Below are 26,693 nucleotides of genomic sequence, written 5' to 3' on the forward strand. Positions count from 1 at the left end.
GCCAAGACTAGAACCCATGTAGCCCAGTGAGGGACATGGGGATTTATACTTGAAATATAGAGCCAAACACGCTCACTGTGTGTGTAGTATGGAGAATACATTAATTGGAGCCTAACTTTAGTTGGTTGACGGGGAAACTGTGGTTGTTTGTTTGGTTGTGGTTAAAACACTCTTGAGGTGGTTGGATAGATGCTCTCGGTGTGTGTGTGTGCGAGCGTGCGTGCGTGTGTGCGGTCATGGTTGAAATGTTCTCCTCAGGCGTTTGGAAAGACGCCAACTGAGAAAATGCTGCTTCGTTGCTGTGGTGCAGAGTTTCTATGGCGCCTGGCTGCGTTCGCTTTCCTTATATGGTCGTCCACGCTTCTGAGCTTCCTCTCACCAGCCTCGCTAACGACCCATGGCTGATCAGCAATGCTAATGAAGGCTGGTTGGTTTGTGTGGTGAACTGTTTACGTATTTATGCTTGTACTTTTAAGTTCCACAGTGTGTGCATGTTTTTAATGGAGCTTTAACCTCATTTTAGATCAGGCCTACCCAACTCTGGTCCTGGAGGGCACAAACGCTTCTGGTTTCCATCCTTCTAATCCGGGACTACTTCAGACCTGGGACACCTGGTGGGTGTAATTAATTATTAGGTAGAACAGAAAAGCATCAGTACTCCAGACCTCCAGGGTAGGATCCGAATACACCTGTTGATACTAAAATATTAAAATATATGCCATTTAGCAGACACTTTTATCCAAAGCCACTTCCAGTCATGCGTGCATATTGTTTCTGTATGGTTGGTGGTGGGAATCAGACACACTACCCTGGCATTACAAGTGCTATGCCTACCAACTGAGCTACAACTGGTTGTCTAGAGCTGGCAACACATTTACCTCTCCTGTTTCTCCCAGAGTGAATCTACAGATGTCTCTTTCCCCGTGTCTCAGAGGTCGGAGATGGGAATGGGAATGCCAGGTGAGGGGGATAGAAGACCGGGATAGAGTGTGGCCAAAACAATCACCTCCGAGTTTGACAGGAGGAATGAACCTGGGTAGACAGGAGAAAGAAACTATAGACTTTAATGGACTTTCCCATCATATGACCTCACATCAGAACACATGGAACACACTACTACACTGACTACAGTACCCTCTAGTAGACTCAAGTCTCCTAAAGTTAAACAATTTCTTACATCAATGGACACTAGTCTTGAAGTTTGAACAACTTCCGCAAATGGCAACCAAAAGAGGATCCAATGAAATTGGGAGAAATGTTTTTAGCTGTTGATATTCAAACTCTGAGGTGCATAAATAAAAGTGTCTGCTAAATGCATTATATTGTATTGAAGCTGAAAGGTTTCCCTTTCCACATAAAATATCTCTATTATCATGTCACAGATACAAATCTCTCTCTCTCTCTCTCTCTGTCTGTCTGTCTGTCCTAGGAGAGATGAATGGTTTAGTAAGGAGATCCATAGCAGATAGAACAGAGAAACACTAAGCCACCTAAAGACTGTCCCTGGAAGAAAGAGAAGGAACTATAGAATTACACAGTGTACGAAACACTAAGCCACCTAAAGACTGTCCCTGGAAGAAAGAGAAGGAACTATAGAATTACACAGTGTACGAAACACTAAGCAACCTAAAGACTGTCCCTGGAAGAAAGAGATGGAACTATAGAATTACACAGTGTACGAAACACTAAGCCACTTAAAGACTGTCCCTGGAAGAAAGAGAAGGAACTATAGAATTACACAGTGTACGAAACACTAAGCCACTTAAAGACTGTCCCTGGAAGAAAGAGAAGGAACTATAGAATTACACAGTGTACGAAACACTAAGCCACCTAAAGACTGTCCCTGGAAGAAAGAGAAGGAACTATAGAATTACACAGTGTACGAAACACTAAGCAACCTAAAGACTGTCCCTGGAAGAAAGAGAAGGAACTATAGAATTACACAGTGTATGAAACACTAAGCCACTTAAAGACTGTCCCTGGAAGAAAGAGAAGGAACTATAGAATTACACAGTGTACGAAACACTAAGCCACTTAAAGACTGTCCCTGGAAGAAAGAGAAGGAACTATAGAATTACACAGTGTACGAAACACTAACAGCATCTGCTCTTCCCTTGAGACAGACTGACCAGCTGAATCCAGGTGAAAGCTTTGATCCCTTATTGAAGTTACCTGTTACAGTTTTTCTCAATTGCTAAAACACAATTTCTGAAACCTTGCTCCATTTCCTGAAAACATTAAACACAAAACCTCATCTTCAAGCACTATTTACATAACCTCTGACTCCTCTCGCAAAATGAAACATTTGCCTCAAAACAGTTTTACCTGTGTTCAAAATCAAAATGATATACACTCTCAAGCAGTCAGTAAACAATACACCGAAAAATAGAAAACACATTTTTCAAAACATACAATTCTCAGGGAGAAGTACATTTTTAATCAAAAAAAAATATTCATATTTTTCCGTCATTGTCTTTTGATGAATGAAAACATATTAGCTAGTAGCTAAAAATTGCTCTTTGCAATTTTGTTTTTTGTTCTTCCTCCTCCTTGTACCCCTATTTTTACAGTACTGTACCCTGCATCTCACAAACTTGTCCTTTGTCTCTGTGATACTGTAATTCTTGTTCTTTGTTGATATGAACCTGCAACCAGTCAAAATCTATTGAGCAGTCAGTACTGTTAATAAATGGAAAGCACAATGTTCAGGGCCATACAATTTGTCCATTGTACAGTATACAGCCTACAATGCACTGTACTACAGTATACAATACTAAAAGGGACAAAAATCAAAGGAGTAAACATGTGATCAATGTGCTGCTTCTTGTCTTTGGGCTGGGTCAGGCCAGAGCACTTCGTCAACATCACAAGCAATATTGTCCCTCCTGAGGCAACGGGGGAAGAAGCCTCTTGTGTGCCGTATCCAGCCCTGACATGATTCCTCACCTATATCACCACAGGCTAAATCCATGGCTTGCAGCAGATTTACTCTGGTGTAGGGTTGTCTATCATACACTTTCCATCTCCAAGAGGAGAAAAAATCCTCAATCGGATTCAGGAAAGGCGAGTATGGAGGGAGGTACAAGTTCATAAACTGCCCATTGATGTTAAACCATTCCCTTACCTGAGCAGCTCGGTGGAAACTGACATTGTCCCACACTGTCACATAGGTGGGAATGGGATTCTCATTTAGCTCTTGACCCTGCTGCTCTTGAACCTGCTGCTCAAATAAAATGGTCATACAATTAGATTGGCAATAAATCTTAGAAGGTTCTGAGTGTTATATGGCCCGAGTGTAACATGGTGATGTAGAACACCATGGTTGCTGATAGCAGCACAGATTCTGACATTGCCACCTCGTTGACCAGGGACTTCAACAATGGCCCGCTGTCCAATCATGTTTCGGCCTCTCCTTCTCCTCTTTGTTAGATTGAAGCCTGCTTCATCGACAAAGAGGAGCTCATGGGGTCTGTCCAAGGATTCCAAGTCAAATATGGTCTGTGTAGAAATACAATATACTGTATGTAGGATTTTGTAAATCGTACAGAGACAGTGCTATACTGTAGAGTACAATTAGGCTTCTGATTCACATACATTGTATGTACTGAAAAGTAATGTCATTCACATAGTATGTGTTAGTACTGTAGACAATCTGGAGTACAGTAAATGTTTCTGAATGTACACTTACTTGCATATACTGAGCTCGCATTTCTTTCACCCTTGGTGAGTTGCGCTCAAAAGATACTCTGTATACTTGTTTCATTCGCATCCTGTTACGATGGAGGACACGGTCAATTGTGGAAATGCTCACACTGTCGATTCCCTGGAAGTGTGTGTTGTCTTGTATCACTCGTTCCTGGATTTCTCTGAGTCGTATTGCATTATCTTGAAGGACCAGGCCAACTATAACGGCCTCTTGCTCCCGAGTGAATATAGCTGTCCTTCCACCTGCATGTGGCAGCCTTGCAATTCTACAAAAAGTAGTTGTGCAGTTACAAAACATATTCATGCAGTACAATACATACAGTGATTAACTTTACACATGTCTATTGGAACATCTGCATATAGTGTAGTACAGTAAATGTGCAATTACAAAAATACAGTAGTATACTGCACCTGTTCTCTTCTCTGAATGTCCTTACTATGGTGGACACAGAAAATCGTCTCAAATTGGGTTGCACTCTAAGTCCTGCTTCCCTCATTGTCAGTCCTTGGACAAGAACATGGTCTATAACTGTTGCTCGAATTTCATCAGATATTTCCACTCTTTGTCTTCCTCTTCGTCCTCCTCCTCCTCGTCCTCTCACATTGTTTCTTCTATCCATTCTCAGACTTTCTCCTTCCCAACCTGTTTGCGCTCTGAACTGGCTTATATTGGTTGTGTCGCATCATTTGAAACAGGTTAAATCAATGTTGAGTGGTTGTGTTCAATCAATGACATGTGTTCTCTATTTGTATTTGATTGTTGCCACTTGTGTTTACCAGTATGGATGACATGTGCATTAGAGTGCAGAATGTGTTTTGAGAATGAGAATGTGTTTAGAGTTTTGCTGGAAAGTCTGAGTGAGATCTGCAAATTGTGTTTTACCATGTGAAATGGTTTAAGGTATTGACAACAGACTGCATAATTAGCTCAATGAGTCCAGGCAACTGAGAACTTTGTTCAGCCAATGGGTTTTAGTGTTTTAGCAATTGAGAAAAACTGTAAATCCACTTCAATCAGTGTAGATGAAGGGGAGACGGGTTAAAGAAGGATTTTAAAGCCTTGAGACATGGATTGTGTATGTGTGCCATTCAGAGTGTGAATGGGCAAGACAAAGACTTAAGTTAAATGCTTGTGCTTCTAGCTTTGACAGTGCAGTAATATCTAACAAGTATCTAACAATCTCACAGTTTCACAACATACAGTGAGGGAAAAAACGTATTTGATCCCCTGCTGATTTTGTATGTTTGCCCACTGACAAAGAAATTATCAGTCTATATTTGAACAGTGAGAGACAGAATGACAACAAAATAATCCAGAAAAACACATGTGAAAAATGTTATAAATTTATTTGCATTTTAATGAGGGAAAAAAGTATTTGACCCCTCTGCAAAACATGACCTAGTACTTGGTGGCAAAACCCTTGTTGGCAATCAGAGGTCAGACGTTTCTTGTAGTTGGCCACCAGGTTTGCACACATCTCAGGAGGGATTTTGCCCCACTCCTCTTTGCAGATCTTCTCCAAGTCATTAAGGTTTCGAGGCTGACGTTTGGAAACTCGAACCTTCAGCTCCCTCTACAGATGTTCTATGGGATTAAAGTCTGGAGACTAGCTAGGCCACTCCAGGACCTTAATGTGCTTCTTCTTGAGCCACTCCTTTGTTACCTTGGCCGTGTGTTTTGGGTCATTGTCATGCTGGAATACCCATCCACGACCCATTTTCAATGCCCTGGCTGAGGGAAGGAGGTTCTCACCCAAGATTTGATGGTACATGGACCCGTCCATCGTCCCTTTGATGCGGTGAAGTTTCCCTGTCCCCTTAGCAGAACCCCCCCCCCCCAAAGCATAATGTTTCCACCTCCATGTTTGATGGTGGGGATGGTGTTCTTGGGGTCATAGGCAGCATTCCTCCTCGTCCAAACATGGCGAGTTGAGTTGATGGCAAACAGCTCCATTTTGGTCTCATCTGACCACAACACTTTCACCCAGTTGTCCTCTGAATCATTCAGATGTTCATTGGAAAACTTCAGACGGGCATGTATATGTGCTTTCTTGAGCAGGGGGACCTTGCGGGCACTGCAGGATTTCAGTCCTTCACGGCGTAGTGTGTTACCAATTGTTTTCTTGGTAACTATGGTCCCAGCTGCAAATATTATATATATATCCCATTTGCAAATAATCGCAACAACTGTTGTCATCTTCTCACCAAGCTGCTTGGCGATGGTCTTCTTGCCCATTCCAGCCTTGTGTAGGTCTACAATCTTGTCCCTGACATCCTTGGAGAGCTCTTTGTTCTTGGCCATGGTGGAGAGTTTGGAATCTGATTGATTGATTGCTTCTGTGGGCAGGTGTCTTTTATACAGGTAACAAACTGAGATTAGGAGCACTCCCTCTAAGAGTGTGCTCCTAATCTCAGCTCGTTACCTGTATAAAAGACACCTGGGAGACAGGTTTGTCCCCGGTGATGCGTTGTGCAGACCACACACCCCTCTGGAGAGCCTTGTGGTTGAAGGTGGTGCAGTTGCTGTACCAAACAATTTGTCATCCTGAGTGGTCAGTCTCTCTCTCTCTCTCTCTCTCTCTCTCTCTCTCTCTCTCAACGTCACTTCACAACCCTCCCTCTCTCCTCCTCTCTCTCCACCACTCCGGTGAAGTGTTCAGATATTCAGTCCAACTTCCTGTTCTCTCATTGGTCCAACACCAGTATTTCCCTGGAGATCTGTCCATCAAAGACATTCAGGAAGCAGTTTTCCTCTATTTGCTTTTCATATCTTAAGGAAAATGTCTCTCTCCTACTCTCCCCCCGCTTTCATTGGGGAGTATTAATGAAATGATTGTGTAGGATTGAGCTGATAGCAGTGGTATGGATTGGCTATATGTCTTTATTGAATATCTCTTATCCGGAATATACGCTTCCCTCTATCGAGTGTGTGTGTGTGTGTGTGTGTATTGATCTCTCCCTCAGCCAGGCTGGACTTTTCTTGTCAGCACTTTTCTCATCTGTATTAGGGGTTAAGGGGCTGCTTGGGATGCAGTGTAGGGGGAGGGGTGTGTGTGTGAGAGAGAGAGAGAGATTACTCAGTCCTCTGGGCAATCACGCTCATCCTAGAGTCTTGAAACAGTGGCTACACACTGACTAGTTACACTGGGACGTGACTCCACAACTTGTCTCCAGGGCCTGGTCGGTACAGTGTGTGTGTGTGTGTCAATCTCTCTCTCTCTTTCTCTCTCCCTCTCTGAAGTTCACTTCACAACCCTCCCTCTCTCCTCCCGTGTGTGTGTGTGTGTGCGCACACTCTGGCCACTGTGATCGATAGGGGTGATATGCTGAGTCTCTGCTTTAGGCTGTGTCTGTGTTTCTGTCTCTATATCTATCTAACACATGCCAGAACAGAGCAAATGGAATGGGATCAAACATCTGGAAACCATGCGTTTGATGTAGTTGTTACAATTCCGCTCCAGTCATTACCACGGGACAGTCCTCACCAATCAATGTGCCACCAACCTCCTGTGACAGACACACACACAGACAGATGAAACAACTGCTGTTTAGTCCTTCCAAGTCAAGGACAAATGTTCTTAGGTGAGAGAACACAAGCTATTTGTGTACCATTCGGAGGGAGGGAGGGAGGGAGGGAGGGAGGGAGGGAGGGAGGGAGGGAGGGAGGGAGGGAGGGAGGGAGGGACAAGTAAAAGAAAGGCTTGAGGCTTCAAACCCCCAAAGAACACCATTAAGGGTTTCTACTGTCCTGCTTTCATCTCTTGGGGTTACACACACACACACACACACACACACACACACACACACACACACACACACACGGACACACGAGTGAAAACAAGTCTGTGAAAACCTGACAGATCCCTCTCTTCATTTCCCTCTCCTCTGTTTGTCTGTCTGTCTGCCCGTCTGTCCATCTATCTGTCTGTCTGGCTCGAGCACTGTCATAATTTGTTCTAATTAGACCCATTTCACATTAATGTATGTCACACAAGTTGGGGCGTATGTGTGTGTGAGTTACCCAGACAGCCTCTAAGACATCCATAGAAAGCTAGTGTGCCACTATGAGAGCCTTTAGACACACACACCGTGAGCCCAGCTGTAAAGGTCAACGTGTGGAATTGTTAAATGAGGCTTTGGTTTATTTGGGTATAGAGAGACTGAAAATGGAAACAGTAACTCCTCTCTCTCTCTCTCTCTCTCTCTCTCTCTCTCTCTCTTGCTCTCTCTCTCATTCCTTTTCTCTCTCATTCTCTCTCTCCTCTCTCATTCTCTCTCTTTCTCTCTCATTCCCTCTCTACTCTCCTCTCTGTCTCTCATTCCCCCTCACTCATTCCCTCTCATTCTCTCTCTCTCATCCCCTCTCTACTCTCCTCTCTGTCTCTCATTCCCCCTCTCTCATTCCCTCTCTCCTCTCTTCCTCTAGAGACTGTCAAATCTATTGCAGTTCACGCTGCCTTTTTAAACTGAGAGACTTTTTTATACTCTTCTTATTCCAATTACCTTCCTGCCCCATCCCTCCTTCCCCTCTATCTTCCTCTTTCAAATCCCCTCTTCTCTCCCTCCTCTTCTCCTCCCCTGGTCCTCCCTCCTTTTGATATGACTCATTAGCGCTAAACTGAAGTGATAGTCGTGTGTGTGTGTGTGTGATAGTCAAGAGGGAAAAGTTCCTCTTTGCCTACCATCCCTCCCTCCCTCTCTCGTCCTTCCATTTCAAATCCTCTCTCCTCCCTTTATTTCAAACCCCTCTATCTTCCCTCTCTCCTCCCTCCATTTCCAATCCCTGTATCTTCCCTCTCTTCTCCCTCCATTTCCAACCCCTCTATCTTCCCTCTCTCCTCCCTCCATTTCCAACCCCTGTATCTTCCCTCTCTCCTCCCTCCATTTCCAACCCCTGTATCTTCCCTCTCTCCTCCCTCCATTTCCAACCCCTCTATCTTCCCTCTCTCCTCCCTCCATTTCCAACCCCTCTATCTTCCCTTTCTCCTCCATCCATTTCCAACCCCTGTATCTTCCCTGTCTCCTCCCACTCTATCTCATTTACAGCATTAGAATTTCCAAAGATTTGACATGGGCTCTCAGATCCTCAAAATGTTCTACAGCTGCACCATTGAGAGCATCTTGACTGGCTGCATCACCACTTGGTACGGCAACTGCTTGGCATTCGACTGCAAGGCGCTACAGAGGATAATGAGTACAGCCTAGCACACAAGGGCCCGAGCTACCTGCCATCCAGTACCTCTATACCAGGCAGTGTCAGAACAAGGCCCTAAAAATGTACAAAGATTTACAAAGATCAAAGATTTATTATCCCTTGTGCTAGGGATAATAAAAGGGCACTCTAAAATGTGCGGTTGTTTCAACACAACACAATGCCACAGGTGTCTCAAGTTATAAGGGAGCATGCAGTTGGCATGCTGACAGCAGGAATGTCCACCAGAGCCGTTACCAGAGAATGTAATGTTCATTTCTCTACCATAAGCTGCCTCCAACACACACACGCTGAACTAAGCTCAACTCTCCTGTGCTGATAAGCCAGCCTTGTAAATAGCCCACCCAATCTACCTACGTCATTCCCATATTGTTTTTATTTACTTTTCTGCTCTTTTGCACACCAGTATTTCTACTTGCACATCACCATCTGCTCATCTATCACCCGAGTGGTAATTTGCTAAATTGTAATTACTTCGCTACTATGGCCTATTTATTGCCTACCTCCTCACGCCATTTACACACACTGTATATAGACTTATTTTTTTTCTATTGTGTTATTGACTGTACGCTTGTTTATTCCATGTGTAGCTCTGTGTTGTTGTCTGCTCACACTGCTATGCTTTATCTTGGCCAGGTCGCAGTTGTAAATGAGAACTTGTTCTCAACTAGCCTACCTGGTTAAATTTAGGTGAAATAAAAAATGTAATAAAAAAATGGTCTAGTATAGTGTGAAGTGTAGAGTATTGTAGTATAGTGTAGTGTGTAGTGTAGTATAGTGTAGAGTATTGTAGTGTGTAGAGTATTGCTGTATAGTGTGTAGTGTAGTATTGTGTAGAGTAGTGTAGTGTAGTGTAGAGATGTGTAGTATTGTAGTGTAGAGTATTGTAGTGTGTAGTGTAGTGTAGTCTACTCGTCAGTTCACTAACACCAGGGATGTCTGCTTCTCTGAGGTGTTAGGATGTTTTTCTAAACTCTACTTAATGCTCACAAGCTTGTACTCAAAACCAACTTTGAATCAGAAGTCGAGTAATATTGATACATCTTGAGGTTACTAACCTGACTTGTTTCTAATACTGTTGCTCTTCTAGTTGTCATGGGCCAGCCTTAGTGTTAGCAGTTAGCGTTAGCATCAGACAGCTGACGAAGACACAACCAGCGGTTTACGTTAGCATCCAACAGCTGATGAAGACACGACCAGCGGTTAGCGTTAGCATCAGACAGCTGATGAAGACACGACCAGCAGTTAGCGTTAGCATCAGACAGCTGATGAAGACACGACCAGCAGTTAGCGTTAGCATCAGACAGCTGATGAAGACACGACCAGCAGTTAGCGTTAGCATCAGACTGCTGATGAAGTCAAAACCAACGGTTAGCGTTAGCATCAGACAGCTGATGAAGACACGACCAGTGGTTAGCGTTAGCATCAGACAGCTGATGAAGTCACAACCAGCTGTTAGCATCAGACTGCTGATGAAGTCACAACCAGCTGTTAGCGTTAGCATCAGACTGCTGATGAAGTCACAACCAGTGGTTAGCGTTAGCATCAGACAGCTGATGAAGACATGACCAGAGTTTGTTATGTATCTAGTAGTGTAATAATAGGTATTTTTCCTCACATTGTAAACATGACAGGCTACTCCTCAGGTGTGTGTGTGTGTGTGTGTGTGTGTGTGTGCGTGCGTGTCTTGCTCATGTACACAATAAACATGGCAGTCTGCTAGTCAGGGGTACAATGGAAGAGGTTAAGGGTCGAGGGTCAGGGATGGGTGGAGGTATACAGTAGAGAATACAATACTATAGGATAGTGGTGCTGTATGGTGGCAGTGTAGAATGTATTATTTACAGCTACACTGTATGATGCTCACGTGCTCTGTGTTGTTGAGGGAGCACAGACACACACACCTACTGGTGCTAATGACTGAGGACATGAAAGGGAGAAGGGGTTGAGGAGGAGAGGTAGAATGAAAAGATGAAAGCATGTGGGGGTGACTTTGCTCTGACTAGTTCAGCTGCAGTGTCACTACCTGATACCCTTAAACCTCCCCAATCCCTCTCTTAGAACGCTGACACAGTGTCACTACTGTATCTCTGTCTCTCCCTGTCTCTTTCTCTGTCTCTCTCGCTCTCTCTCACGTTATCGCTCATTCTTCTCTCCTCCCACTTTCTCTTCTGACAGACCGAGGACTCTCATAAAACTTTTAGGGAGGCTGGGTCAGGGGCGAGGAGTGTACCCCCCCTGAAGAGAAAAGGAGAACAGAGGGAGAACAGTAAGCCAGGGAAAGAGGAGAGGGAGAACAGGTAGACAGAGAGAGTTAGGAAGGAGGAAAGGGTGGGTCAGAGCATCTATTTTGATGTTCAGTGAGTCTGTAAGGTGGCAGAGGTGAAATGGCAAGCTTTGTTGACTGTTGCTAAGCAACTGGTTATTTCACTCAGCGTTACTGTTACTCTCTATCATCATCTTTCTCATCTTTATCTGTTGTTTTCCTGCTCCATCCCTCACTTTCAGGTACATTGCTTGCCAGATGCACAGACAAAATGCTGAAAGATGATGTTAGTTACACACACATCCTCTCCCCCATGACTCATTCTCAGGTTGCAAATTTCAAGAATTCCCTCTCTCCCTCCCTCTCTCTCTCTTCTCCCTCTGTCTCTTTCTCTCCCTCCCTCCCTCCCTCTCTCTCTCTCTCTCTCTCTCTCTCTCTCTCTCTCTGTCTCTCTCTCTCTCTCTTTCTCCTCACCCTCTCTCTCTCCAAATTTTGTTATGTTACGGCCTTATTCTAAAAATGTATAAAAAAATAAATAATCCCCCTCATCAATCTACACACAATTCCCCATAATGACAAAGCAAAAACAGGTTAAAAATAAATAAATAAATAAATATCACATTTACATAAGTATTCAGACCCTTTAGTCAGTACTTTGTTGAAGCGGTTACAGCCTCGAGTCTTCTTGGGTATGACGCAAAGCTGTCATCAAGGCAAAGGGTGGCTATTTTGAAGAATCTCAAATATAAAATATATTTCGATTTGTTCAACACTTTTTTGGGTTACTACATGATTCCATATGTGTTATTTCATAGTTTTGATGTCTTCACTATTATCCTACAATGTAGAAAATAGTAAGAATAAAGAAAAACCCTTTGACCGGTAGTGTATATCTATGTGAGGTTTGTGGAGGACTCTACCTGATGTATACAGCCTTCAGAAAGTATTTATACCCCTTGACCTATTCCACATTTTGTTGTGTTACAGCCTGAATTCAAAATAGATTAAATATGTTTTTTTTTCTCACCCATCTACACACAATACTCCCTTATGACAAAGTGTAAACATGCTTTTAGACATTTTTGCACATTTATTTCAAATTAAATATAGAAATAACACATTTACATAAGCATTCACTCCCCTGAGTCAACACTTTGTAGCCCCTTTGGCAGTGATTACAGCTGGGAGTCTTTCTGGGTAAGTCTCTAAGAGCTTGACACACCTTGATTGTGCAACATTTGCCCATTATTCTTTTCAAAATTCTTCCCGCTCTGTGAAATGGGTTGTTGATCATTGCTAGCCAACAATTTTCAGGTCTTGCCAAAAATGTTTAAGTAGATTTAAGTCAAAACTGTTACTCGGCCACTCAAGAACATTCACTGTCTTATTGGTAAGCAACTCCATTGTAGATTTGGCCTTGTGTTTTAGGTTATTGCCTTGCTGAAAGGGGAATCCATCTCCCAGTGTCTCGTGGAAAGCAGACTGAACCAGCTTTTCCTCTAGGATTTACCTCTCGTTAATGAGGACAAGCATACCCATAACATGATGTAGCCACCACTATGCTACAAAATATGGAGAGTGGTACTCAGTAATGCGTTGTATTAGATTTGCCCCAAACATAACACTTTGTATTCAGAACAAAAAGTGAACTGCTTTACCACATTTTACTTTAGTGTCTTGTTGCAAACAGGATGCATGTTTTGGAGTATTTTTTATTCTGTACAGGCTGCCTTCTTTTCACTCTGTCAAATAAGTTAGTATTGTGGACTAACTACAATGTTGTTGACCAATTCTCAGTTTTCTCCTATCACAGCCATTAAACTCTGTAGCTGTTTTAAAGTCACCATTGGCCTTGTGTTGAAATCCCTGAGCAGTTTCCTTCCTCTCCGGCCACTGAGTTAGGAAGGACGCCTGTATGAGGGACCTTACAGATAATTGTATGTGTGAGGTACAGAGATGAGGTTGTCATTCAAAAATCATGTTAAACACGGGTATTGCACACAGAGTCCCTACAATTTATTAAGCACATTTTTACTCCTGAACTTATTTAGGCTTGCCATAACAAAGGGGTTGAATACTTATTGACTATAGACATTTCAGCTTTTCATTTTTAATGAATTTGTAAACATTTTGAAAAATATAATTCCCCTTTCACATTATGGGGTTTTGTGTGTAGGCCAGTGACCGAAAAAAATCTCAATTTAATCCATTTTAAATTCAGGCTAACACAACAAAATGTGGAAAAAGTGAATATCTACACTGAATATCTACAGTGCATATCTACACTGAATATCTACAGTGCCTTCAGAAAGTATTCATACCCCTGGACTTATTACACATTTTGTTGTTACAGCCTGAATTCAACATGGATTACATTTTTCTAGAATCTCTTATCCAGAGCGAATAACAGGATCAATTAGGGTTATGTGCCTTGCTCAAGGGTACATCGACAGATTTTTCACCTAGTTGGCTCAGGGATTCTAAGCAACAACCTTTTAGTTACTGGCCCAACGCTCTTAACCGTTAGGCTACCTGCCACGCTAAAAAATACCCTACACACAATACCCGATAATGACAAAGATAAAACAAGTTTTTATAAAACATGAAATACAGAAATATCTCATTTACAAAAGTTTTCACACCCCTTAGTTAATACTTTATAGAAGCTCCTTTAGCGGCGATTACAGCTTTGAGTCATCTTGGGTATGTCTGTATCAGCTTTGAGTCGTCTTGGGTATGTCTGTATCAGCTTTGAGTCGTCTTGGGTATGTCTGTATCAGCTTTGCGCGTCTGGATTTGGGTCTTTTATCCCATTATTCTTTGCAGATTTTCTCAAGCTCTGTTAAGTTAGATTGGGAGCAGTGATGAACAGCAATCTTCAAGTCTTTCCACAGTTTTTCAATGGGATTCAAGTCTGGGATTTGGCTGAGACACTCAAGGACTTTCACATTCTTGTTCTGAAGCCATTCCAGCGTTGCTTTGACTGTATGCTTGGGGTCAACGTCCCAGTCTAAGGTTGTTTGCACTCTGAAACAGGTTTTCATCAATTTGGCTCCCTTCATTGTTCCCTTTATCCTTACCAGTCTCCCTTACCAGTCTCCCAGTCCCTGTTGCGGAAAAGCATCTGCATACCATGACACTGCCACCACCATGTTTCGTGGTAGGGATGGAGTTAGACTGGTGATGAGCTGTACCTGGTTTTCTTCAGACATAGCGCTTTGCATTCAGGCCAAAGAGTTCCATTTTTGTCTCATCAGACCACATAATATTTTGCCTTATGATGTCAGAGTCTTTCAGGTGGGTTTTTGCAAACTCCAGACATGCTGTTTTTTTCTCAAAAGTGGCCATTCTTCCATAAAGCCCAGATTGGTGAAGTGCTGTAGAGACTGTTGTCCTTCTGGCAGGTTCTTCCATCTCAGTCAATGAACTGTAGTTCTGTCAGAGTGGTCATTGGGTTCTTGGTCACCTCACTGACCAAGTTCCTTTTCGCCTGGTTGCTCAGTTTGGTTGGAAGGCAAGCTCTAAGCACTGTGCTCTTGGAAACTTTCGACACTCCAGAAATTATTTTATACCCATACCCAGATCCAGTGCATAAGGAAAGTATTCAGAACCCTTGATTTAAAAAGAAATGTTGTTACGTTACAGTCTTTTATTAAACATGTATTAAATATATCACTCCACACACAATACCCCATAATGACAAAGCGAAAATACTTTTTTAGAATTTTTAGCATTTATTTATTTACATAAATATTCAGACCATTTACTATGAGATTCGAAATTGAGCTCAGGTGCATCCTGTTTCCATTGATAACCCTTGAGATGTTTCTACAATTTGATTGGAGTCCACCTGTGGTAAATTCAATTGATTGGACATGTTTTGGAAAGGCACACACCTGTCTATATAAAGGTCCCACAGTTGACAGTGCATGTCAGAGCAAAAACCAATCCATGAGGTCGAAGGAATTGTTCGTAGAGCTCCGAGACAGGATTGTGTCGAGGCACAGATCTGGGGAAGTGTACCAAAACATGTCTGCAGCATTGAAGGTCCCCAAGAACACGGGCCTCCATCATTCTGAAATGGAAGACGTTTGAAACCATGAAGACTCTTCCTAGAGCTGGCCGCCCAGCCAAACTGAGCAATCGGGGGACAACGACTATTTACCGTGAAATGCTTACTTACTTACTTTCAAGAAGAAGAAAATATTTACCAAGTAGGCTAAAATAAAAAGTAATAATAAAAAAGTAACACAATAAGAATAATGAGGCTATATACAGGGGGCACTGGTACCGAGTCAGTGTGGAGGCTATATACAGGGGACACCGGTACCGAGTCAGTGTGGAGGCTATATACAGGGGGCACTGGTACAGAGTCAGTGTGGAGGCTATATACAGGGGGCACCGGTACCGAGTCAGTGTGGAGGCTATATACAGGGGGCACCGGTACCGAGTCAGTGTGGAGGCTATATACAGGGGACACCGGTACCGAGTCAGTGTGGAGGCTATATACAGGGGGCACTGGTACCGAGTCAGTGTGGAGGCTATATACAGGGGACACCGGTACCGAGTCAGTGTGGAGGCTATATACAGGGGGCACCGGTACCGAGTCAGTGTGGAGGCTATATACAGGGGACACTGGTACCGAGTCAGTGTGGAGGCTATATACAGGGGGCACCGGTACCGAGTCAGTGTGGAGGCTATATACAGGGGGCACTGGTACCGAGTCAGTGTGGAGGCTATATACAGGGGGCACTGGTACCGAGGAGTCAGTGTGGAGGCTATATACAGGGGGCACTGGTACCGAGTCAGTGTGGAGGCTATATACAGGGGGCACTGGTACCGAGTCAGTGTGGAGGCTATATACAGGGGACACCGGTACCGAGTCAGTGTGGAGGCTATATACAGGGGGCACTGGTACCGAGGAGTCAGTGTGGAGGCTATATACAGGGGGCACTGGTACCGAGGAGTCAGTGTGGAGGCTATATACAGGGGGCACTGGTACCGAGTCAGTGTGGAGGCTATATACAGGGGGCACTGGTACCGAGGAGTCAGTGTGGAGGCTATATACAGGGGGCACTGGTACCGAGTCAGTGTGGAGGCTATATACAGGGGGCACTGGTACCGAGGAGTCAGTGTGGAGGCTATATACAGGGGGCACCGGTACCGAGTCAGTGTGGAGGCTATATACAGGGGACACTGGTACCGAGTCAGTGTGGAGGCTATATACAGGGGGCACCGGTACCGAGTCAGTGTGGAGGCTATATACAGGGGACACCGGTACCGAGTCAGTGTGGAGGCTATCTACAGGGGACACCGGTACCGAGTCAGTGTGGAGGCTATATACAGGGGACACTGGTACCGAGTCAGTGTGGAGGCTATATACAGGGGACACTGGTACCGAGGAGTCAGTGTGGAGGCTATATACAGGGGGCACTGGTACCGAGTCAGTGTGGAGGCTATATACAGGGGACACCGGTACCGAGTCAGTGTGGAGGCTATATACAGGGGACACTGGTACCGAGTCAATGTGGAGGCTATATACAGGGGACACCGGTACCAAGTCAGTGTGGAGGCTATATACACGGGACACCGGTACCGAGTCAGTGTGGAGGCTATATACAGGGGACACCGGTACCGAGTCAGTGTGGAGGCTATATACACGGGACACCGGTACCGAGTCAGTGTGGAGGCTATATACAGGGGGCACCGGTACCGAGTCAGTGTGGAGGCTATATACACGGGACACCGGTACCGAGTCAGTGTGGAGGCTATATACAGGGGGCACCGGTACCGAGTCAGTGTGGAGGCTATATACACGGGACACCGGTACCGAGTCAGTGTGGAGGCTATATACAGGGGGCACTGGTACCGAGTCAGTGTGGAGGCTATATACACGGGACACCGGTACCGAGTCAGTGTGGAGGCTATATACAGGGGGCACCGGTACCGAGTCAGTGTGGAGGCTATATACAGGGGGCACCGGTACCGAGTCAGTGTGGAGGCTATATACAGGGGACACCGGTACCGAGTCAGTGTGGAGGCTATATACAGGGGGCACCGGTACCGAGTCAGTGTGGAGGCTATATACAGGGGACACCGGTACCGAGTCAGTGTGGAGGCTATATACAGGGGGCACCGGTACCGAGTCAGTGTGGAGGCTATATACAGGGGACACCGGTACCGAGTCAGTGTGGAGGCTATATACAGGGGACACCGGTACCGAGTCAGTGTGGAGGCTATATACAGGGGACACTGGTACCGAGTCAGTGTGGAGGCTATATACAGGGGGCACCGGTACCGAGTCAGTGTGGAGGCTATATACAGGGACACCGGTACCGAGTCAGTGTGGAGGCTATATACAGGGGGCACCGGTACCGAGTCAGTGTGGAGGCTATATACAGGGGACACCGGTACCGAGTCAGTGTGGAGGCTATATACAGGGGACACCGGTACCGAGTCAGTGTGGAGGCTATATACAGGGGACACCGGTACCGAGTCAGTGTGGAGGCTATATACAGGGGACACCGGTACCGATGTCAGTGTGGAGGCTATATACAGGGGACACCGGGTACCGAGTCAGTGTGGAGGCTATATACAGGGGACACTGGTACCGAGTCAGTGTGTGGAGGCTAATATACAGGGGACACCTAGGTACCGAGTCAGTGTTGGAGGCTATATACAGGGGACACCAGGTACCGAGTCAGTGTGGAGGCTATATACAGGGGACACTGGTTACCGAGTCAGTGTGGAATGGGGCTATATAAGAGGGGGCACCGGTACCGAGTCAGTGTGGAGGCTATATACAGGGGACACCGGTATACCGAGTCAGTGTGGAGGCTATATACAGGGGACACCGGTACCGAGTCAGTGTGGAGGCTATATACAGGGGGCACCGGTACCGAGTCAGTGTGGAGGCTATATACCAGGGGACACCAGGTACCGAGTCAGTGTGGAGGCTATATATACAGGGGACACTGGTACCGAGTCAGTGGGAGGCTATATACAGGGGACACCGGTATCGAGTCAGTGTGGAGGCTATATACAGGGCGGACACCGGTACCGAGTCAGTGTGGAGGCTATATACAGGGGACACTGGTACCGAGTCAGTGTGGAGGCTATATACAGGGGACACCCGGTACCGAGTCAGTGTGGAGGCTATATACAGGGGACACCGGTATCGAGTCAGTGTGGAGGCTATATACAGGGGACACCGGTTATCGAGTCAGTGTGGAGGCTATATACACGGGACACCGGTACCGAGTCAGTGTGGAGGCTATATACACGGGACACCGGTACCGAGTCAGTGTGGAGGCTATATACAGGGGACACCGGGTACCGAGTCAGTGTGGAGGATATATACAGGGGACACCGGTACCGAGTCAGTGTGGAGGCTATATACAGGGGACACTGGTACCGAGTCAGTGTGGAGGCTATATACAGGGGGCACCGGTACCGAGTCAGTGTGGAGGCTATATACACGGGACACCGGTACCGAGTCAGTGTGGAGGCTATATACACGGGACACCGGTACCGAGTCAGTGTGGAGGCTATATACAGGGGACACCTGGTACCGAGTCAGTGTTGGAGGCTATATACAGGGGACACCGGTATCGAGTCAGTGTGGAGGCTATATACACGGGGACACCGGTACGAGTCAGTGTGGAGGCTATATACACTGGACACCGGTACCGAGTCAGTGTGGAGGCTATATACAGGGGACACCGGTACCGAGTCAGTGTGGAGGCTATATACAGGGGACACCGGTTATCGAGGTCAGTGTGGAGGCTATATACACGGGACACCGGTACCGAGTCAGTGTGGAGGCTATATACACGGGACACCTGGTACCGAGTCAGTGTGGAGGCTATATACAGGGACCCCCGGTATCGAGTCAGTGTGGAGGCTATATATACAGGGGACACCGGTACAGAGTCAGTGTGGAGGCTTATATACACGGGACACCGGTACCGAGTCAGTGTGGAGGCTATATACAGGGGACACCTGTACCGAGTCAGTGTGGAGGCTATATACAGGGGACACCGGTATCGAGTCAGTGTGGAGGCTATATACACGGGACCACCGGTACCGAGTCAGTGTGGAGGCTATATACAGGGGACACCGGTACCGAGTCAGTGTGGAGGCTATATACACGGGACACTGGTACCGAGTCAGTGTGGAGGCTATATACACGGACACTGGTACCGAGTCAGTGTGGAGGCTATATACAGGGGACACCCGGTACCGAGTCAGTGTGGAGGCTATATACAGGGGGCACCGGTACCCGAGTCAGTGTGGAGGCTATATACAGGGGGCACACGGTACCGAGTCAGTGTGGAGGCTATATACAGGGGACACCGGGTACCGAGTCGTCAGTGTGGAGGCTATATACAGGGGGACACCTGGTACCGAGTCAGTGTGGAGGCTATATACAGGGGACACCCGGTACCGAGTCAGTGTGGAGGCTATATACAGGGGACAACCTGGTACCGAGTCAGTGTGGAGGCTATATACCAGGGGACACCGGGTACCGAGTCAGTGTGGAGGCTATATACAGGGGGCACCGGTACGAGTCAGTGTGGAGGCTATATACAGGGGACACCGGTACCGAGTCAGTGTGGAGGCTATATACACGGGACACCGGTACCGAGTCAGTGTGGAGGCTATATACAGGGGACACCGGTATCGAGTCAGTGTGGAGGCTATATACAGGGGACACCGGTACCGAGTCAGTGTGGAGGCTATATACACGGGACACCGGTACCGAGTCAGTGTGGAGGCTATATACACGGGACACCGGTACCGAGTCAGTGTGGAGGCTATATACAGGGGACACCGGTACCCAGTCAGTGTGGAGGCTATATACAGGGGACACTGGTACCGAGTCAGTGTGGAGGCTATATACAGGGGACACTGGTACCGAGTCAGTGTGGAGGCTATATACAGGGGGCACCGGTACCGAGTCAGTGTGGAGGCTATATACACGGGACACCGGTACCGAGTCAGTGTGGAGGCTATATACAGGGGACACTGGTACCGAGTCAGTGTGGAGGCTATATACAGGGGACACTGGTACCGAGTCAGTGTGGAGGCTATATACAGGGGGCACTGGTACCGAGTCAGTGTGGAGGCTATATACAGGGGACACCGGTACCGAGTCAGTGTGGAGGCTATATACACGGGACACCGGTACCGAGTCAGTGTGGAGGCTATATACAGGGGACACCGGTACCGAGTCAGTGTGGAGGCTATATACAGGGGGCACTGGTACCGAGTCAGTGTGGAGGCTATATACACGGGACACCGGTACCGAGTCAGTGTGGAGGCTATATACAGGGGACACCGGTACCGAGTCAGTGTGGAGGCTATATACAGGGGACACTGGTACCGAGTCAGTGTGGAGGCTATATACAGGGGACACTGGTACCGAGTCAGTGTGGAGGCTATATACAGGGGACACTGGTACCGAGTCAGTGTGGAGGCTATATACAGGGGGCACTGGTACCGAGTCAGTGTGGAGGCTATATACAGGGGACACCGGTACCGAGTCAGTGTGGAGGCTATATACAGGGGACACCGGTACCGAGTCAGTGTGGAGGCTATATACAGGGGACACTGGTACCGAGTCAGTGTGGAGGCTATATACAGGGGACACTGGTACCGAGTCAGTGTGGAGGCTATATACAGGGGGCACTGGTACCGAGTCAGTGTGGAGGCTATATACAGGGGACACTGGTACCGAGTCAGTGTGGAGGCTATATACAGGGGACACTGGTACCGAGTCAGTGTGGAGGCTATATACAGGGGACACCGGTACCGAGTCAGTGTGGAGGCTATATACAGGGGACACTGGTACCGAGTCAGTGTGGAGGCTATATACAGGGGACACTGGTACCGAGTCAGTGTGGAGGCTATATACAGGGGACACTGGTACCGAGTCAGTGTGGAGGCTATATACAGGGGACACCGGTACCGAGTCAGTGTGGAGGCTATATACAGGGGACACTGGTACCGAGTCAGTGTGGAGGCTATATACAGGGGACACTGGTACCGAGTCAGTGTGGAGGCTATATACAGGGGACACTGGTACCGAGTCAGTGTGGAGGCTATATACAGGGGACACTGGTACCGAGTCAGTGTGGAGGCTATATACACGGGGACACCGGTACCGAGTCAGTGTGGAGGCTATATACAGGGGGCACTGGTACCGAGTCAGTGTGGAGGCTATATACACGGGGCACCGGTACCGAGTCAGTGTGGAGGCTATATACAGGGGGCACCGGTACCGAGGAGTCAGTGTGGAGGCTATATACAGGGGACACTGGTACCGAGTCAGTGTGGAGGCTATATACAGGGGACACTGGTACCGAGTCAGTGTGGAGGCTATATACAGGGGACACTGGTACCGAGTCAGTGTGGAGGCTATATACAGGGGACACTGGTACCGAGTCAGTGTGGAGGCTATATACAGGGGACACTGGTACCGAGTCAGTGTGGAGGCTATATACAGGGGGCACCGGTACCGAGGAGTCAGTGTGGAGGCTATATACAGGGGACACTGGTACCGAGTCAGTGTGGAGGCTATATACAGGGGACACCGGTACCGAGTCAGTGTGGAGGCTATATACAGGGGGCACCGGTACCGAGGAGTCAGTGTGGAGGCTATATACAGGGGACACCGGTACCGAGTCAGTGTGGAGGCTATATACACGGGGCACCGGTACCGAGTCAGTGTGGAGGCTATATACAGGGGACACCGGTACCGAGTCAGTGTGGAGGCTATATACAGGGGGCACCGGTACCGAGTCAGTGTGGAGGCTATATACAGGGGGCACCGGTACCGAGTCAGTGTGGAGGCTATATACAGGGGACACTGGTACCGAGTCAGTGTGGAGGCTATATACAGGGGGCACCGGTACCGAGTCAGTGTGGAGGCTATATACAGGGGACACTGGTATCGAGTCAGTGTGGAGGCTATATACAGGGGGCACCGGTACCGAGTCAGTGTGGAGGCTATATACAGGGGACACCGGTACCGAGTCAGTGTGGAGGCTATATACAGGGGACACTGGTATCGAGTCAGTGTGGAGGCTATATACAGGGGGCACCGGTACCGAGTCAGTGTGGAGGCTATATACACGGGGCACCGGTACCGAGTCAGTGTGGAGGCTATATACAGGGGACACCGGTACCGAGTCAGTGTGGAGGCTATATACAGGGGGCACCGGTACCGAGTCAGTGTGGAGGCTATATACAGGGGGCACCGGTACCGAGTCAGTGTGGAGGCTATATACACGGGACACTGGTACCGAGTCAGTGTGGAGGCTATATACACGGGGCACCGGTACCGAGTCAGTGTGGAGGCTATATACAGGGGACACCGGTACCGAGTCAGTGTGGAGGCTATATACAGGGGGCACCGGTACCGAGTCAGTGTGGAGGCTATATACAGGGGGCACCGGTACCGAGTCAGTGTGGAGGCTATATACAGGGGACACTGGTACCGAGTCAGTGTGGAGGCTATATACAGGGGGCACCGGTACCGAGTCAGTGTGGAGGCTATATACAGGGGACACTGGTATCGAGTCAGTGTGGAGGCTATATACAGGGGGCACCGGTACCGAGTCAGTGTGGAGGCTATATACAGGGGACACCGGTATCGAGTCAGTGTGGAGGCTATATACAGGGGACACCGGTACCGAGTCAGTGTGGAGGCTATATACACGGGACACCGGTACCGAGTCAGTGTGGAGGCTATATACAGGGGACACCGGTACCGAGTCAGTGTGGAGGCTATATACAGGGGGCACCGGTACCGAGTCAGTGTGGAGGCTATATACACGGGACACCGGTACCGAGTCAGTGTGGAGGCTATATACAGGGGACACCGGTACCGAGTCAGTGTGGAGGCTATATACAGGGGACACCGGTACCGAGTCAGTGTGGAGGCTATATACAGGGGACACCGGTACCGAGTCAGTGTGGAGGCTATATACAGGGGACACCGGTACCGAGTCAGTGTGGAGGCTATATACAGGGGACACCGGTACCGAGTCAGTGTGGAGGCTATATACACGGGACACCGGTACCGAGTCAGTGTGGAGGCTATATACAGGGGACACTGGTACCGAGTCAGTGTGGAGGCTATATACAGGGGACACCGGTACCGAGTCAGTGTGGAGGCTATATACAGGGGACACCGGTACCGAGTCAGTGTGGAGGCTATATACACGGGACACCGGTACCGAGTCAGTGTGGAGGCTATATACAGGGGACACCGGTACCGAGTCAGTGTGGAGGCTATATACAGGGGACACCGGTACCGAGTCAGTGTGGAGGCTATATACAGGGGACACTGGTACCGAGTCAGTGTGGAGGCTATATACAGGGGACACCGGTACCGAGTCAGTGTGGTGGCTATATACAGGGGACACCGGTACCGAGTCAGTGTGGAGGCTATATACAGGGGACACTGGTACCGAGTCAGTGTGGAGGCTATATACAGGGGACACCGGTACCGAGTCAGTGTGGTGGCTATATACAGGGGACACCGGTACCGAGTCAGTGTGGAGGCTATATACACGGGACACCGGTACCGAGTCAGTGTGGAGGCTATATACACGGGGACACCGGTACCGAGTCAGTGTGGAGGCTATATACAGGGGACACCGGTACCGAGTCAGTGTGGAGGCTATATACAGGGGACACCGGTACCGAGTCAGTGTGGAGGCTATATACACGGGACACCGGTACCGAGTCAGTGTGGAGGCTATATACACGGGACACCGGTACCGAGTCAGTGTGGAGGCTATATACAGGGGACACCGGTACCGAGTCAGTGTGGAGGCTATATACAGGGGACACCGGTACCGAGTCAGTGTGGAGGCTATATACACGGGACACCGGTACCGAGTCAGTGTGGAGGCTATATACACGGGACACCGGTACCGAGTCAGTGTGGAGGCTATATACAGGGGGCACCGGTACCGAGTCAGTGTGGAGGCTATATACACGGGACACCGGTACCGAGTCAGTGTGGAGACTATATACAGGGGACACCGGTACCGAGTCAGTGTGGAGGCTATATACACGGGACACCGGTACCGAGTCAGTGTGGAGGCTATATACAGGGGACACCGGTACCGAGTCAGTGTGGAGGCTATATACACGGGACACCGGTACCGAGTCAGTGTGGAGGCTATATACAGGGGACACCGGTACCGAGTCAGTGTGGAGGCTATATACACGGGACACCGGTACCGAGTCAGTGTGGAGGCTATATACACGGGACACCGGTACCGAGTCAGTGTGGAGGCTATATACAGGGGGCACCGGTACCGAGTCAGTGTGGAGGCTATATACAGGGGGCACCGGTACCGAGTCAGTGTGGAGGCTATATACACGGGACACCGGTACCGAGTCAGTGTGGAGGCTATATACACGGGACACCGGTACCGAGTCAGTGTGGAGGCTATCTACAGGGGGCACCGGTACCGAGTCAGTGTGGAGGCTATATACAGGGGACACTGGTACCGAGTCAGTGTGGAGGCTATATACAGGGGACACCGGTACCGAGTCAGTGTGGAGGCTATATACAGGGGACACCGGTACCGAGTCAGTGTGGAGGCTATATACAGGGGACACCGGTACCGAGTCAGTGTGGAGGCTATATACACGGGACACCGGTACCGAGTCAGTGTGGAGGCTATATACACGGGACACCGGTACCGAGTCAGTGTGGAGGCTATATACACGGGACACCGGTACCGAGTCAGTGTGGAGGCTATATACAGGGGACACCGGTACCGAGTCAGTGTGGAGGCTATATACACGGGACACCGGTACCGAGTCAGTGTGGAGGCTATATACAGGGGACACCGGTACCGAGTCAGTGTGGAGGCTATATACACGGGACACCGGTACCGAGTCAGTGTGGAGGCTATATACAGGGGACACCGGTACCGAGTCAGTGTGGAGGCTATATACACGGGACACCGGTACCGAGTCAGTGTGGAGGCTATATACACGGGACACCGGTACCGAGTCAGTGTGGAGGCTATATACAGGGGGCACCGGTACCGAGTCAGTGTGGAGGCTATATACAGGGGGCACCGGTACCGAGTCAGTGTGGAGGCTATATACACGGGACACCGGTACCGAGTCAGTGTGGAGGCTATATACACGGGACACCGGTACCGAGTCAGTGTGGAGGCTATCTACAGGGGGCACCGGTACCGAGTCAGTGTGGAGGCTATATACAGGGGACACTGGTACCGAGTCAGTGTGGAGGCTATATACAGGGGACACCGGTACCGAGTCAGTGTGGAGGCTATATACAGGGGACACCGGTACCGAGTCAGTGTGGAGGCTATATACAGGGGACACCGGTACCGAGTCAGTGTGGAGGCTATATACACGGGACACCGGTACCGAGTCAGTGTGGAGGCTATATACACGGGACACCGGTACCGAGTCAGTGTGGAGGCTATATACACGGGACACCGGTACCGAGTCAGTGTGGAGGCTATATACAGGGGACACTGGTACCGAGTCAGTGTGGAGGCTATATACAGGGGGCACCGGTACCGAGTCAGTGTGGAGGCTATATACAGGGGACACTGGTACCGAGTCAGTGTGGAGGCTATATACAGGGGGCACCGGTACCGAGTCAGTGTGGAGGCTATATACACGGGACACCGGTACCGAGTCAGTGTGGAGGCTATATACACGGGACACCGGTACCGAGTCAGTGTGGAGGCTATATACAGGGGACACTGGTACCGAGTCAGTGTGGAGGCTATATACAGGGGGCACCGGTACCGAGTCAGTGTGGAGGCTATATACACGGGACACCGGTACCGAGTCAGTGTGGAGGCTATATACACGGGACACCGGTACGAGTCAGTGTGGAGGCTATATACAGGGGACACTGGTACCGAGTCAGTGTGGAGGCTATATACAGGGGACACCGGTACCGAGTCAGTGTGGAGGCTATATACAGGGGACACTGGTACCGAGTCAGTGTGGAGGCTATATACAGGGGACACCGGTACCGAGTCAGTGTGGAGGCTATATACAGGGGACACCGGTACCGAGTCAGTGTGGAGGCTATATACAGGGGACACCGGTACCGAGTCAGTGTGGAGGCTATATACAGGGGACACCGGTACCGAGTCAGTGTGGAGGCTATATACAGGGGACACCGGTACCGAGTCAGTGTGGAGGCTATATACAGGGGACACGGTACCGAGTCAGTGTGGAGGCTATATACAGGGGACACCGGTACCGAGTCAGTGTGGAGGCTATATACAGGGACACCGGTACCGAGTCAGTGTGGAGGCTATATACAGGGGACACCGGTACCGAGTCAGTGTGGAGGCTATCTACACGGGACACCGGTACCGAGTCAGTGTGGAGGCTATATACAGGGGACACCGGTACCGAGTCAGTGTGGAGGCTATTTACAGGGGACACCGGTACCGAGTCAGTGTGGAGGCTATATACAGGGGACAC

Source organism: Oncorhynchus kisutch, linkage group LG7, assembly GCF_002021735.2.
Source record: "Oncorhynchus kisutch isolate 150728-3 linkage group LG7, Okis_V2, whole genome shotgun sequence".
NCBI lineage: Eukaryota > Metazoa > Chordata > Actinopteri > Salmoniformes > Salmonidae > Oncorhynchus > Oncorhynchus kisutch.